Here is a 14,230-nt window from a genome sequence, read left to right as displayed (position 1 = left end):
GCAGACTTAGGTATTTTAACTGCGACATCACGGTACGCAATTTATCTAATAAAGTTTATTGTGAATAATTCATTAGTGGTCAGAAAGAAAAATTAAAATATCAGAAGAAGAAATCCCTTCATTAATTAAGATTGGCTTCAGTTTAGAAACAGGGAAACAATATTTCTGTTAACGTCATTCACTTATGAAATAATATTAGATACACAATAGGTAAAAGTGATGTCTCTGGCGCAGATCTGTGAACGAAATATCAGCCTGACAGCAGGTAGAGTGCAACACATTATCCAAGGCGACATTGGGGACGTGTGACGGGAATTTCCGCTCCGGCTGCCTTTTACGTCCAGTAAAGACACACGGCTTCCATTTTTACAGGAAATCGATTGGACCTGGGATCGTCCCAGAGGGATTTGCTCTAGGATTAATTGCTACCCCCAGTTGGGGTTCAAATACGGACCTAGTGCTCTGCCCACGACTACTACGGCCACAAATACCTGACAAATAGGGAAGTATAATGGAAAACAAAACCAAAAAAGTCCCTTCAGGAGAATTCCTTCCATTCCGTAGATGAATTTACATTTAGAAATTTATAGCTTATTGTTAAACGCATCGGTCCTGGGTGAACTAACTATCCTGACAGGGTGACCTAACTAAATCGTATGCTGTCGGAATAAATCTCCTAGCAGGATGAGACAAATTAAAGGTACCTAACAAGAAGAAACAATGTAAGGATCTGTTTCAGTTTACTAAGCATTCAGTACAACAGTCGCCAGATACCTTAGCATCTGGGGCATCAATGATTAACTCAAAATAAAGAAATATATGCTATGGTTTGTAGGCTCTTAGGATGCTATGTATTGTTTAGAAAAAGATTTTCACCACGGAATTGCCATAAGAAACAAAACCCCTTACGTAAGGTTATTGCTGATTGCCTTGGTTAATCTATGGTCAAGTGATACCGGTTTAACTAGTCACTGGAATGATGTCAGGGGGCATTCGATTACTGCACATTTATTTCACAAGGATCTGCATGTATGCGTAAAACTAAACATGATGACGCCCTTGATGAATTTAAGAACAAACACATGTATTAAAATGCCTTTCTTATAAGTAATACACATATGGTGGGTCCGTAAGGTAATGGGAAACATTGTATAAAATAGGCGTTACTTTCAGAGATTGCAGCTAAATCAAATTTAAATGATGTGACAGAAATAATTACTTTACACATGGGTTTAAGGGATGGTTAGACATGTACCACACTTAGTACGTGCATTTAGCAAGTTAACGAGCAAGTCATAGTAACACACGATTCACTGCCATAAATGTTGATTCCAAAATCTCGAAAGAATTGAAATGGTAAAATTAAGAATCTTTACTGCGGCTATAACACGACTTTAAGTTGATCGCAAGGTTCCTAAACTTCACATACGCTAATCTCAGAAATATCCTAAGAACACTTTTCACTCAGACGCAGCCTCGGATTTCGAACTAGTACCAAGTGCTCTCCATCTGTCACGGAGCCTGAAAGCTGGTGTCCTTCACTGCTCTCAGAAACATCATATTCTCTCCACTGATCTCCGAGACCAAATTCTCTCTGCATCAGTGCTTTCTTCATCAGTCCCTGACCATTGCAAATAAAAAAAAAGCCAGGGCTGGTGATTCTTTGTTTACCACTCGAATTACCTCCCGACATCTTAATAGCACTAAACAGACCCATTAGCTGCCAAGGGGAGCTCTGGTAATGACGTTAGCCTATGAGACGTGAGCAAATGGTGGAATCCTCTCGCACCATTCAGACTATTTTCAGAAGCATTTTAACTAAACCACAGGAGTTCTCATGGTTCTTGTAAGAAGCTTTGGCATCAGTAAGTCTGGCGAGCGCGTAACTTCCTAGTCAGTGAACAGACTGTCAACTCTCGGTAGGCGCCAGCAAGCCGGTTGTGGGCATGTAGGCCTACCGACGCCAGTTTCTTAGCTGTCTCGTCGCAGCTGGTGCCAGCGCGTTTGCAGAAGGCGTGACTCCACTCTTAATCAGAAGGCTGCCCACCACAGCACATTCTGTCGACTCGAATCATCACGGTCTGGCGTCTTTGAAAAGAACTCGTAAGTTCCGCTCGTCAGGGTTTTCTGTATACATTACGTACGGGTCTCGATTTTCTGAGGGACCCAACAAGCTGCTCTTCCCTTAGAGGCACTCCAGTGAAGTGATAATAAGTTCCTGTGAAAACACTACAGCTGAATAAATGTTATTTCCATAAAATCTAACTTCCTTATTCCTTGCCCTGTTAAGAGAAGTATCGAATTACCAACCTACATTTCATTAAAAGGAGCTAATTACCAGAGTGATTCCAATTAGTTCTACTCTACTTTTGCTCACACTGAAATCATCGGTAGAAACCAATGTTAAAACGACTTTTAACCACAACAGGTGGATGTCTCTCTTAAAGTTCAACTAGGGAGACACACCTAGCGTCTCGATACGTTCCTGTTATTAATTTACCTCTTTGTCATCCCTTGTCGAATTTGATTTCACATTACCTGAATTAGGAGAGGAGTCAGAAGAGTTGCACACAGATTATCATTTATCAACCAACCTGACGAAAGAATAATGTGGCACACTTCTTTCTGTGAGCTATCTCATATTTGCAAACATTTAGAAAGTGGCAGAGCCAATAAACTGTTTAGAAAAGCAAAAAGATATGAGAGGATCTAGCAGATACCTCTCAGTTTAATGTGAAACTGATACATAAGCATACCTAATACCGTATTACACTGCCTCAGTAAGGCGAAAAAGAGAGTCAGAAAGATCCTGCTGAAGCCTCTGACAGAAGATTGCTTACGATAGAACAACCAAATTTCGGGTATTTTCGTTACTAAGCTTGACTCACTGATGCCACACATAGCCTCTGTATCAGTTCATCTCCCAGCTTCCATATTTCTTAGGACTGGCATATGAAGCGAATGCGGTCGGGGTCTCGGGCCAAATGCACGAATTGATCTCAAACCCAGAGTCTCAAGCATATCGAAACCAACCGAAGAAAGACAGCCTGAATTTATGTTCATTGAAATGAGTGTACAGAGACACATGTGCCTAACTGGTGTTGTCTACGAGCAGAAAAAAAAAAAACAGATCATTAACCTCGTTCCAGTCGGAAGTACATTTACTACTGTGTCAATACGAACACATCATCACAATTGGAGGCATGAACATAGACTTCCTGAGATACACTCCCTCCTCGGTTAACTTAAGAAATACCATTATATAACGTCTCGAACATGAAACATATGGATCCTGACGCTTTAGCAGCCGACTGCTCAGAAACCTCACGGCATTTAATAACACGAGAGCCCACAATTGACGGTAAAATCCATGAACTCGCTAAAAAAACTCACTGCTCTAGACGGCAAACAAGCTCCTGTATGCATAATCCGTTTAAGAAAGCCCCCTGCTACATGGCTTACAACAGAATTACGACAAATAATGAACGATATGGATTCTGCTAATAGACATTTCTAGGCAGATCCGAAACCCATGCGTTATGGAGAATGCAGGAAGCTACGAAACAAGGTAAAGCAATGCGCTCACAACGCCAAAATCAGGCACGCTTATTCCTTTGTATGCACAAATACGATCCCAGCTACCCTGTGGGACAATCCGTAGCTTGGGTATTGGAAAGACAAAATCAGAAACTGCTTTTCAGGTCTCGGTCGATGAAATAAACGAATTTTTCTGTGCACCAACCACCTCCCTTGCCGAAAGGAACTACGGACCACATTCTAACAACATAACTAACCCCTACACTTTCACAATAATGTTTCGTACAACGACGATACTAGCATAACAATGAAAAAAGAACGTAGCCGATAGCTTAATACCTGTTTTAATATTTAATTTTTCTCTCCTGAATGTAAGTTGGACCTACTCCTAAGATCGAAAACCCGCACTCGCCTTATGATTACCGACTAATGAGCATATTACCAGCTTTTATCAAAGCCGTGGAATATATTTTTCACAATCAAATTACTGGATACCTGTGCCAATTTGACATGTTTGTCAAATATCAGTCTGGGTGTCGTAAACACCATAGCACAAAAAATGATTCAAATGGCTCTGAGCACTAAGGGACTTAACTTCTGAGGTCATCAGTCCCATAGATCTTAGAACTACTTAAACATAACTAACCTAAGGACATTACACACATCCATGCCCGAGGTAGGATTTGCACCTGCGACCGCAGCGGTCGCGCGGTTCCAGACCGTAGCGCCTACATCCGCTCGGCCACACCGGCCGGCCACCATAGCACAAACACTGCCCTTATCAAAGTAGCAGATGACCTTAAATAGGGCATTGACAATCGTGAGACCACAATATTGACTCTACCGGATTCCAGAAAATCTTTTAATACTGGCAACTAACACACTTTTCAGAAAAATGCGACCGCTAAATTTCCCAGATAGTGCCATGAAGTGGTTTGCCAGTTACTTGAAAAACAGACAGCAAAGTTTTGCCTGTGGGAATGAAAAATAGTCCTGGAAACGCGTTCTTTCGGGATTACCGCACGGCTCCTAGGATCGGTATTAGCCCCACTTCGTTGTATGTCACTAATGTTTCATCGCTTCTGTCTTCCTGTAATTATTATTTATATGCCGACCACATCCATCTGTACTTATAAGCCAGAGCTAAAGATATGAATAATGCAACTGCACAAATGAATAATGACCTGTCTTCAGTGGTAACAATGGCGAAAACCTGGGGCTTAAACTAAATGCAAAAATGCCGCAAGTAATCTTAATATAGCATCACAAATTATTAAATTCAGAATTCCTCTATCAACTGCCTACCATTTAACTTGACTGGACCGCAAAACCATACCAAAAAACAGTGATGAACTTGGGTGTAATTTTGGATGAGCATTTAAATTGAACGAAGAGTACTGTCTCCATATGACGGAAAATTTCCGCTTGCCTGTTTTCCCTCAAAAAGTTTCGGAACGTATTTCCACAGAAAGTGAAACACCAAGTTGTGAAATTATTCGTTCTACCCAGAATCCACTATTGTGATGTAATTCAGCCGGCCGCTGTGACCGAGCGGTTCTAGGCGTCTCAGTCCGGAACCGCGCTGCTGCTACGGTCGCAGGTTCGAATCCCGCCTCGGGCATGGATGTGTGTGATGTCCTTAGGTTAGTTAGGTTTAAGTAGTTCTAAGCCTAGGGGACTGATGACCTCAGATGTTAAGTCCCATAGTGCTTAGAGCCATTTGAACCATTTTAATTGAATATAATGAGAATTGCACACACGAAAGAATGGTGCTTTATCTACACACCCCGTTTTTTCACGTAATCTCCATCCCGTTCTAAGGATTTCGTCCAGCGCGACACAGGGGCGTGTATACCCTGCCGTTACCAATCCTTGCCTTGGTGGCGGAGCCAGTGCTTCAATCACCTCGTCATCGTCCTCAAAATGTCTTCTACGGATGCCATCCCTTAATGGCCCAAATAAGTGGAAGTCCGAGGGAGCTAGGACAGGGCTGTAGGGTGGATGAGGTAACACTGTCCAACCTTGTTTTGCGATGTGTTCAGCAGTCCACCGACATGTGTAAGACCGAGCACTATCGTGTTGCAGCAAAACGTCTCCTGGGATGCTGTGGCGCTGAAGTCGCCGGAAATGCGTCTTGAGTTTTGTTAATGACATTTGTTTCTGAATTAATGGTACCGACTCTTGGCATCACATCAATGAGAATCACACCTTCATAGTACCAGAACACAGTGATCATGACCTTACCGGATGAAGCAGTTGCTTTGAATTTTTTCTTCTAAGTGGGAAAGGCGCCATTCCATTGACTGCCGTTTTGTTTCGGGCTCAAAATGGTGAATCCAGGATTCATTACCTGTCACAATCTGGTACAAGAAGGTCTCCCCATCAGTTGCAACAAATCAAGACAAATGTTTTCTGTGTGCGATCCGTCTTGCACGCACTTTTGAATATACAAGAGTGCGAATAATTGCATCCATACTTCTTTTGCTGATGGACAGATGCAGCACCAACTGCCGAGTCGTAATGCGTCTGTCGTCGCGAATGACAACATCAGCTCGCTGCAGCATGTCAGGTGTGACAGCCGTGGACAGTCTCCCAGAACGCTGCAAATCGTGGAGCTCCGCCGAACCGCCTTCTGATGACCTCACCCACTCTGCCCAGCGACTAACTGTATTTTTGTCAACAGCAGATGCTCCATAGACGTTGCACAAGCGATTGGGGATATTCCCTACAGTTTATTTCTCTGCAGGGAGAAATTCAATGAGTGCTTGTAGCGTACATCACCTACAGAAACCATTTTAAAACTGTCCAGCAGCTAGGCTATCTGTCGGAAGCGACGGAAACTTGCCGCGTTCACTCAGGAGACTTCAAACAATATATACGCAACGTTTCGCAACGTAGGTTTGTTTTCGGCTGAGAAAAAACAAAATGTGGTGCGTTACTTTCTGGTATAAATTGTATGTTTATTTTTCTTATCTGTACTACAGTAATTTTTAACCCTCGAAATTTAGTATGACATGCATACTGTAACATACGCAATGTACAATATGTAGAAAGCCTGTTTGTTTGTAAGAGGGCCTGATGGTCTGGTAAATAAATAAATATTATATCTGAGTAGGATCGAGTGATGTCGCAGACTAGTCGAGATGCATACGTTGACGGTGTTCGTCAAAACAAGAACGTACAAGCGTGACCCTGTGACAGTGGATGATGTCGACAGTGTCCACAGCTTATTCATGATGAAAATACAGAGGAAAGGACAACGAATGTTCACAGAGGGTGCTGAAATAACCCCTTTTCTAAATGTTCACGGCGACCTGAATCCATAGTACGACAAACACCCCCAAAACATCACAGAAACACACCCACGTCTACCACACCCTTCACACACTTGCGAGTGAAACACCTCATTGCGCCGTCGGTGCACCCCTTGTCTTGCATCATTTGAAAAAGAGACAAAACTGTGCAGCTCGCTGGACGTCACTATTTACGCGAAATGAGCTTAGTGTCCGCTTTCTGTGCCGGCTGAAGGCGAGCAGCTGCACGTGGCGCTGTCAGCAATTGCCTTTGTGAGGTGCCCCCTCTCGAAATGTCTGTGCAGTTGCCTTAGCACTGTTCGCTAGAAAACTGGCTGACAAGGACCTGCATTCATTGATAGCAGCAATTCCCACTGGATTTCAATAACGATTATCGATTGCCATTACAAGGTGTGTAGTCTCCGCTCCCTGTCTGTCAGGATTCTTTTACTGCCATTGTTGTTACGCCGTGTTACGTGGCTGTGAGTGAGGCACCATTGCCTTCAGACAGGATAGACAGTCTAATAACAGATCGGAGAACTTCGTTGATGGTGTGATGATGGGCGCGTCCGAACGCGATAGTTCATTTCTTCTATTCTGCCACGTCTCCAATTAGATCCAACTCGCAGTTCTGATTCCATTCAACCAACTACCACATTGACACTACTGCACTGCCATGACTTACGTCACCAACGGATTTCATATAACAGCCTGGGGCCAGTTGCACTCTATCTACAACGTTCTAAAGGGGGTGACCGTGTTCACTTGTCCTATCAAATTAAATATTATTTTCTGTTGTGAATGATAAACATACAGTCATATTTAAATAACATCTAATTTAAAATTCTGTAAATGGGCCCATTCGATGTTATCACAATAAAGTGTGCAAAGTGCATGTAACTATCCAACCAGAGCAAAAGTGTACTGGTACACGATGCCCATAAATAACTGCTATCACTTCAAAAAATTATAACTTTGTTAGAGAAAAAGAATACTGGTCTACTTTAAAACGTTTAGCAGCTCTCTCGCCGTTTCATTTTGCCATTTGTTGCAGATCTGACTTGTGGTGCACCCAGTTGCGACAGGCCAGAAGGCGAGTTTCGTCACCTGGTTGATGAGTCCACTTCTGTTGCGGCGGTATTTGCGGGATTCGCAGTACCAGTATGGGGGAGCAACACCGGCAAACACGACCATAATGAGGTGATTCAAGAACTTAAAATAAACAGGACGTCACCCTATGTCTCAAGCACGTGTTGCCAAAGTGTAAGCCGCATTTCAACGCAAGCCCAATTGCGGAAATTAAGATCAACACTCCATAAAAGTTACTCAAACTATTTTACATTTCTGAGTACACACTGCAAATGCTCCAAGCCCCATACGAAACGGACTCCTCTGCGTTATGCGTAGATGCTGGGTACGATTACCCTCTCAAACACTGCCTCTTTTCACATGAAGTAACATCCCATGGCTCTGGACATGTCAATTAACACAACATTAGGAAACCCATACAAAATACGTGAATATATCAGCGATTGTCTGAACCTTAATGTTTGGTTTGGCGTAGTGCGCCATAGTGTGATAGGCTCATTAGCTTTCAAAGAGAAAACTATAACAGGAAATATTTTCTGTGGCATGTGTAATCTCCACCTCACTTCCTTCATCCATCTATCGTCTGCATGAAACAATGCCCATTCCAAGTAATTAATGAGCAAAGTCTTTTATGTAGATTTGAGAGGAGCGAAGATTACAATAAACTTTCAAGTTAAATTAGCTTGTCATGTTGCGATGGATCTAGTTCTTCTTGTCGTGGGGTCTGATTCTTGAAGCTGAAAATCTAACATCAGATTCTCGCGGTTGGTTTGAACTAAATAAATAGGAAGATGGTTGTTGCAGAATTTTTTTACGTAAATATATGTTCCACCGTTTTCCTCACATTTTAGTATATCATAGAGTATTTTGTTTTTTTCGCATTAACAAACGCGAAATCACACTGTTCGCACCTATTATACGAAAATACGTCCGACCACACGAGAGGCCAGATTTTGACTCTCTTACAGTATTCCGAAGGGTTTACAATTTTTCTTAACAAATGAATACCTACTAGTTTTGGTTACATTATTAATTTAGATTATAATTTCATAAATGAATCCAGAAATAAACATAGTAATCAGTACAGGATTGTGTAATTAATAATAGAAATTTTAAGTGTGCAAATAATTCGTAATTTCAAATGTGCCTAAAATAATTTTAACTGTACATTCAGAACTAGTACTTACCGATTACAGCATCGAAACTAAAATATTTTATAAATTAATTCCTTTTCATAAAATTTACCTCGACATATAACATACTGTGTATAAAATTATATTTAAGTTTTCAGAAAAGCGTCTGAGATAATAGTGACCTGTCCAAATCTCGAATAATAATAGTGGTATCGAGAACTACCGTTGAGGAAACGTAATACTAGAGGGGGACGTTCCGTTACACATGCTCTAACTGGTCTTGCTACCACAGATCGAAGAGCTGCAGCCTTCCATCATCTCCCAGCGTGTCGATGCCCCTCGCATTGGAGTCTGAACCTAAGAGATGTTCTAAATGACGCATTTCCTGACAGGTGGATTTTTCATGATGGTCCTATCACGCTGTCCCAATGTACCTCCATTAAACTTCCTTCCTTGGGGTTACGTCAAGGACCGAGTGTGCATAACACCAGTTAGTACCATTACCATCGTTCGTGCACGAATCAGTGAAGCAATGAGAATTGTGGACGCTCCAATACCTACCCTTACTGTGGCGGAACCCGACTATCACCTTGATCATCTACCAGCGATGAGTGAAGCACGCACTGAAATTCTGGCATAAGAGAAAAAACATCTAAAGTTTTTACAGCAAATCACTATAATTCGTCTCTAATGGTTTGCAGTTATGCTACTATGAAACATAGTCTTTGTCTTTTACGTGAATTTTAGAAATTTCTGTTAGATATTCTGATGGCTTTTTTCTTGTTTTATAAGCTGTGTAGACATTAATTGCTAACAGCAGGCTGCTAGACACACACAAACCTGTCCTGTTACCTCGCCTCTTCTTTGCGGTCCCGCTTCTCGCGTGCATAGTGTACAGACAGCCCCTCCCGGTAGCTCGCCTGCCTAGTCATTAGCGGGCACCGCTCTAATAACCGTGCCGTGCTATCGCGCAAGAGAGGTGAGCACACAGCACTCCACATCACAACACAACACTGCAGTACACACCCACACACACTGGCCCCGGCGCCCTCCCCTCGGCCGCCAAACTGGCTGTCCGCTTATCGCGGCCGCCACGCCCTCTTGTCACTACCCACAGCCCACAGCCGCCCCCACCACCGGCAGATACCGCGGCTTTTTTTAATTTCCGGCAGGAAGCTTATCTGGTCGCATCTCCTGGCGCCTGTCAGCCACTCCACGTGCTGCCCCCTCTCTCCCCCCTCGATGGCTCCGCCCCTCCTCACGCACTGCAATGCGTGGATGGGAGGCGTTCCCTTAATAGCAAAGAAATCATCGTTCACCAATAAACCAGTGCTCAGTTGTCAGTAATCAGTTGTGTGTCTTTCCATTATGGAAATTACTTTCCTTCGGGCTGGTACCGTAGTCGTACAAAATTCTTTTCCATCATCGTCTGTAATTATCTACATCAACTTCTTTACTGTGCAAGCCGCCGTACTGTGTGTGGTGGAGGGTACTTTTGGTACCACTGTCTGATCCACGCTTTCCAGTTTCATTCGCGAATGGCGCATTCAAAGAATCATTGTCGGCAGACCTCGTATTAGTTCTAATTTCTCGAATTTTCTCATTGTGGTCATTTCACGAGATGTATGTGGTGGGAACATAAACATTCTCCGACTCTTCCTGGATCGTACTCCCTCGGAGTGTCTTCAGTAAACGTATCCGTGATGCAAAACGGCTGTCTTGGATCGTCTGCCACTGGAGTTCGTTGAGCACCTCCGTAGCGGTTTCGCGCCGACTAAACGATCGCGTGACGAAAGGCGTTGTCGTTCGTTGCATCCTCTCTATCACTTCTATGAACTCCACCTGTTAAGGATCACAGACTGATGAGCAATATTGAAGAATTGGTAGAGCAGGTGTTTAGTAATCCACTTCTTTAGTGGATGAGGTACATTTCCTTAAGATCTTTCCGGCGAATTTTAGTCTGGCATCTGCTTTCCATACCGATTATTTGATTTGGTCATTCCACTTGAGGTCGTGCGAGATTGTTACTTCTTGGGAATAGGGAAATTTTATTTACTTTCTATAATAATGTGTTACATCACCAACAAGTTTAATATTTTTACATACAATTTCACTTATGATCATATACATGCTCCTTATTGCCCATTAATTTTACGATTATTTCTGGTCACTAGTACCAGTGGCATTGTAGATGTAAAGTAGGATTGACCCATATCTCTGTTATATACCTCTCCAGTCTGAAAGGTACGATAGACAATGACATCCTTACTGTTAAAAGTCTAAAGTCCTGGAACTGTTTTAACATTTTCGCCATTGTGCCGCAATAGTGCAGTAATTAACCAACCATTACCACACTGCGCCGCATCAACATTACTTATATAGGCAAAAATGTTGCCTCCTTGAGCCCCTGCTTTTCGATGTACGCTTTATTATAGTAATGATTTTGTTAAGAACGCGCCAGTCATCGTACAGCCGCTCGTGCAACAGCATTGCAACATTCACACAGAAGATGCCACGTTACCGGAGATTTGGAAGACGTTTGCAAGGCTATAGACTTTTTGGAGATTACTACAGCTAGTGGTGTTGGACCGCAAGTGACATTGCAGGACCCCTATATATTTTGTGTGTGTGCACTGAATTTCATCTTTACCAAAGCTGACGTTGCGCGGTGTGGTAATGATTGGTTAACTATTGCACTAGTGTGGTATAATGGTGAAGAAGTTAAAACAGTTCCAGGACTTGAGAGTTTTAATTGTATGGATATCCTTGCCTATCGTACCTTTCAGATTGGAGAGGTATATAACAGAGATATGGGTACATCCTACTTTACATCTACAATGCCATTGTTATTAACGACCAGAAAACATCGTAAAATTAATAAGCAAGTAGAAGCATGTATAGGGATCAAAGATTATCTTCTATGTAAAAATATTATTATAGAAATTAAATTATATATATTCGGTAGTAACTGTTTCTATCAGTTTTGTTAGTAATAGTATAATTGTGTGGTAGACGAATTCTTGTCCTGTTAATGCACAGTATATTACATTTATTTACGTTCAGGTTCAGCAGCGAGTTCCTCCTAAATTCAACAATTGTCTGCAGCTCTTCCTGACGGTGCAACCCACCCGACGACCGTGTCATCTGCAGACAGCTTCATGGAGCTTCCGATGTTATCTACCATATCATTTATACTGGATGATGTTACAAACTTTCAGGTTAAATGTATCAATTTGAGCTAAGATTCCGTGCTAGGAAACGACAGAATCGTAAGTACTAACCGAAAATCTTTCTGATACTTCGACAGCGGAATACATGTACCGGTACTGTTGTTGTTAAAACTGCAGGGTAGGCAACTTTCTGAGCTAGTAATATGACTCAAACAAGACGTGTACAGGTAAGTGCATACCGTAAGAGTTACGAGCATTTGATCATCTTCGCTACTGTGGAACACATTTTGTTTACTGAACAAATGTCTGTAGTTATTAAGCTATGCATTTCAGGGCTCACATTTAAAGCACATTTTTCTTGTTTCGCTCCATACTACCTCCTCGAAAATTATGGAAACCAAGAGGTTGCAGTAGAAGATATGTTTTTCACAGTATCGAAGATGAACAAGTGCTCATCTTTAGGTATGCATCTTACGGCCCTTGTTTACTTGACGTGTTTTTCTTGTTTTGTTTCATACTATCAACTCTGAAAGTTGCCTACTCTAGAATCCTAACAACAAGGATTCCGGCACACGTATGCCACGCTCAAAGGTATCATAACGGTTTTCACTTCTAATTTTCGACTCTGTCTTTTCCGGACGATGGGACATTACTTCGAACTAAAACATTGTAAACAGTAATGGTTCTCTCGCACTTCCTAGGAGTACCCCTGAAATCACGTTCATATATACCAAATTTGTTGCGTTAAGAGCGACGTGTCAAGTCGTACGGCCCTTCTGGAAAATGTAAACATTGTGGTTTTCTCGTGTCGCTGAGTTCTCTTCGTAGCCCCAGCGACCCACGATACACTGCTGCTAGCAGGCGATGAAGTTCTCTCTTATATTCAGCGTAGGACCTTAAAGATATCTTATGTGGACCAGACCCAACCTCAGCATTAACCAGCAGCCACTAGCTGACCCCTCCAGCTGGAACGCACCATTTCGGCTCTCTACAGCAACACGAACGCACAGTTCCGCAGGTAACAGAGGTGGCGTCTTTGATGCTAGATGACCCTGTCAGGATTGTGACTAGCGTGGAATACTTTTCATATCTCGCTGCAGCCGGTGGCTGATACGGTGGTTTTCCAGGCCAGCAATGCTTGTCGCTTAGTACAGAGAGGAATCCCGTACCAGCACAAGACGTGTGGTAACTCTGGTCGTTTTTACTACAGCCTGGGTTCCATACATCGGCTGTGTTACTATACAACCCTCATAGACGCGATGAGGCTTCGACGACTGGTAACTTTGCTTACTGTAGGGTCTGGGCGGCGATTCTTGCTGCGTTAACCCCCCAACCACAGCTTCTCCCAATTAGCTGGGGCCTCCTTTTGTGGTGCTTTCCTGATGTTCAACCAACGGTAACGTCTTTCGTTAGCGCGACCATGCCAAATAAAAGAGGACATGGCGCGACACACACCAATAATGTGAGGATAAGTGACAGCATGATGTTTGCTGACCAGCCCCACACTGCCAAAGACACGTGGTCACTGCGAGATATTCGCAGATGCGTTTGAGCTGCTCGAAACAGACGCCATGTGTCTTACCATACTGGACCATCATTCACCATGGAGAATAATGCAATGGTACACATTTCCCACGTCAAAAACTAATCGCTAGAGTCGACGATCATCGCGGCGCTTCAGGTTGACGGCCTCACATTTGCTTTGTAGTGTGGCGCCCCGAAAATGCCACCAAAAAGTGTCAACTGACCCAGGAACTCAGTAGCACACATTTAAAAAGAGATTTGACCATGAGGTGTTTGCAGGTTTACTGTGCATGTTACGCAGGTGGTATATAAAAGATCCGGTTGCCATTTTTGACGGACCTCTGACGCTTAACTTCACCCAGATTCACAATCCTTGATAACCTCACTAGATACCCACTGAATTCCTTACTGCAATAATAACCCAGTCAACGAAGACCAAAAAATGGCGATTGGGCGAAAAATTTCGTGAAGTTCCTAATTTTTG

The sequence above is a fragment of the Schistocerca serialis genome, chromosome 5, assembly GCF_023864345.2.
Source record: "Schistocerca serialis cubense isolate TAMUIC-IGC-003099 chromosome 5, iqSchSeri2.2, whole genome shotgun sequence".
In the NCBI taxonomy this organism is placed as follows: domain Eukaryota; kingdom Metazoa; phylum Arthropoda; class Insecta; order Orthoptera; family Acrididae; genus Schistocerca; species Schistocerca serialis.
The sequence above is the reverse complement of the archived record's forward strand: the minus strand, read 5'-3'. Positions refer to the sequence as shown.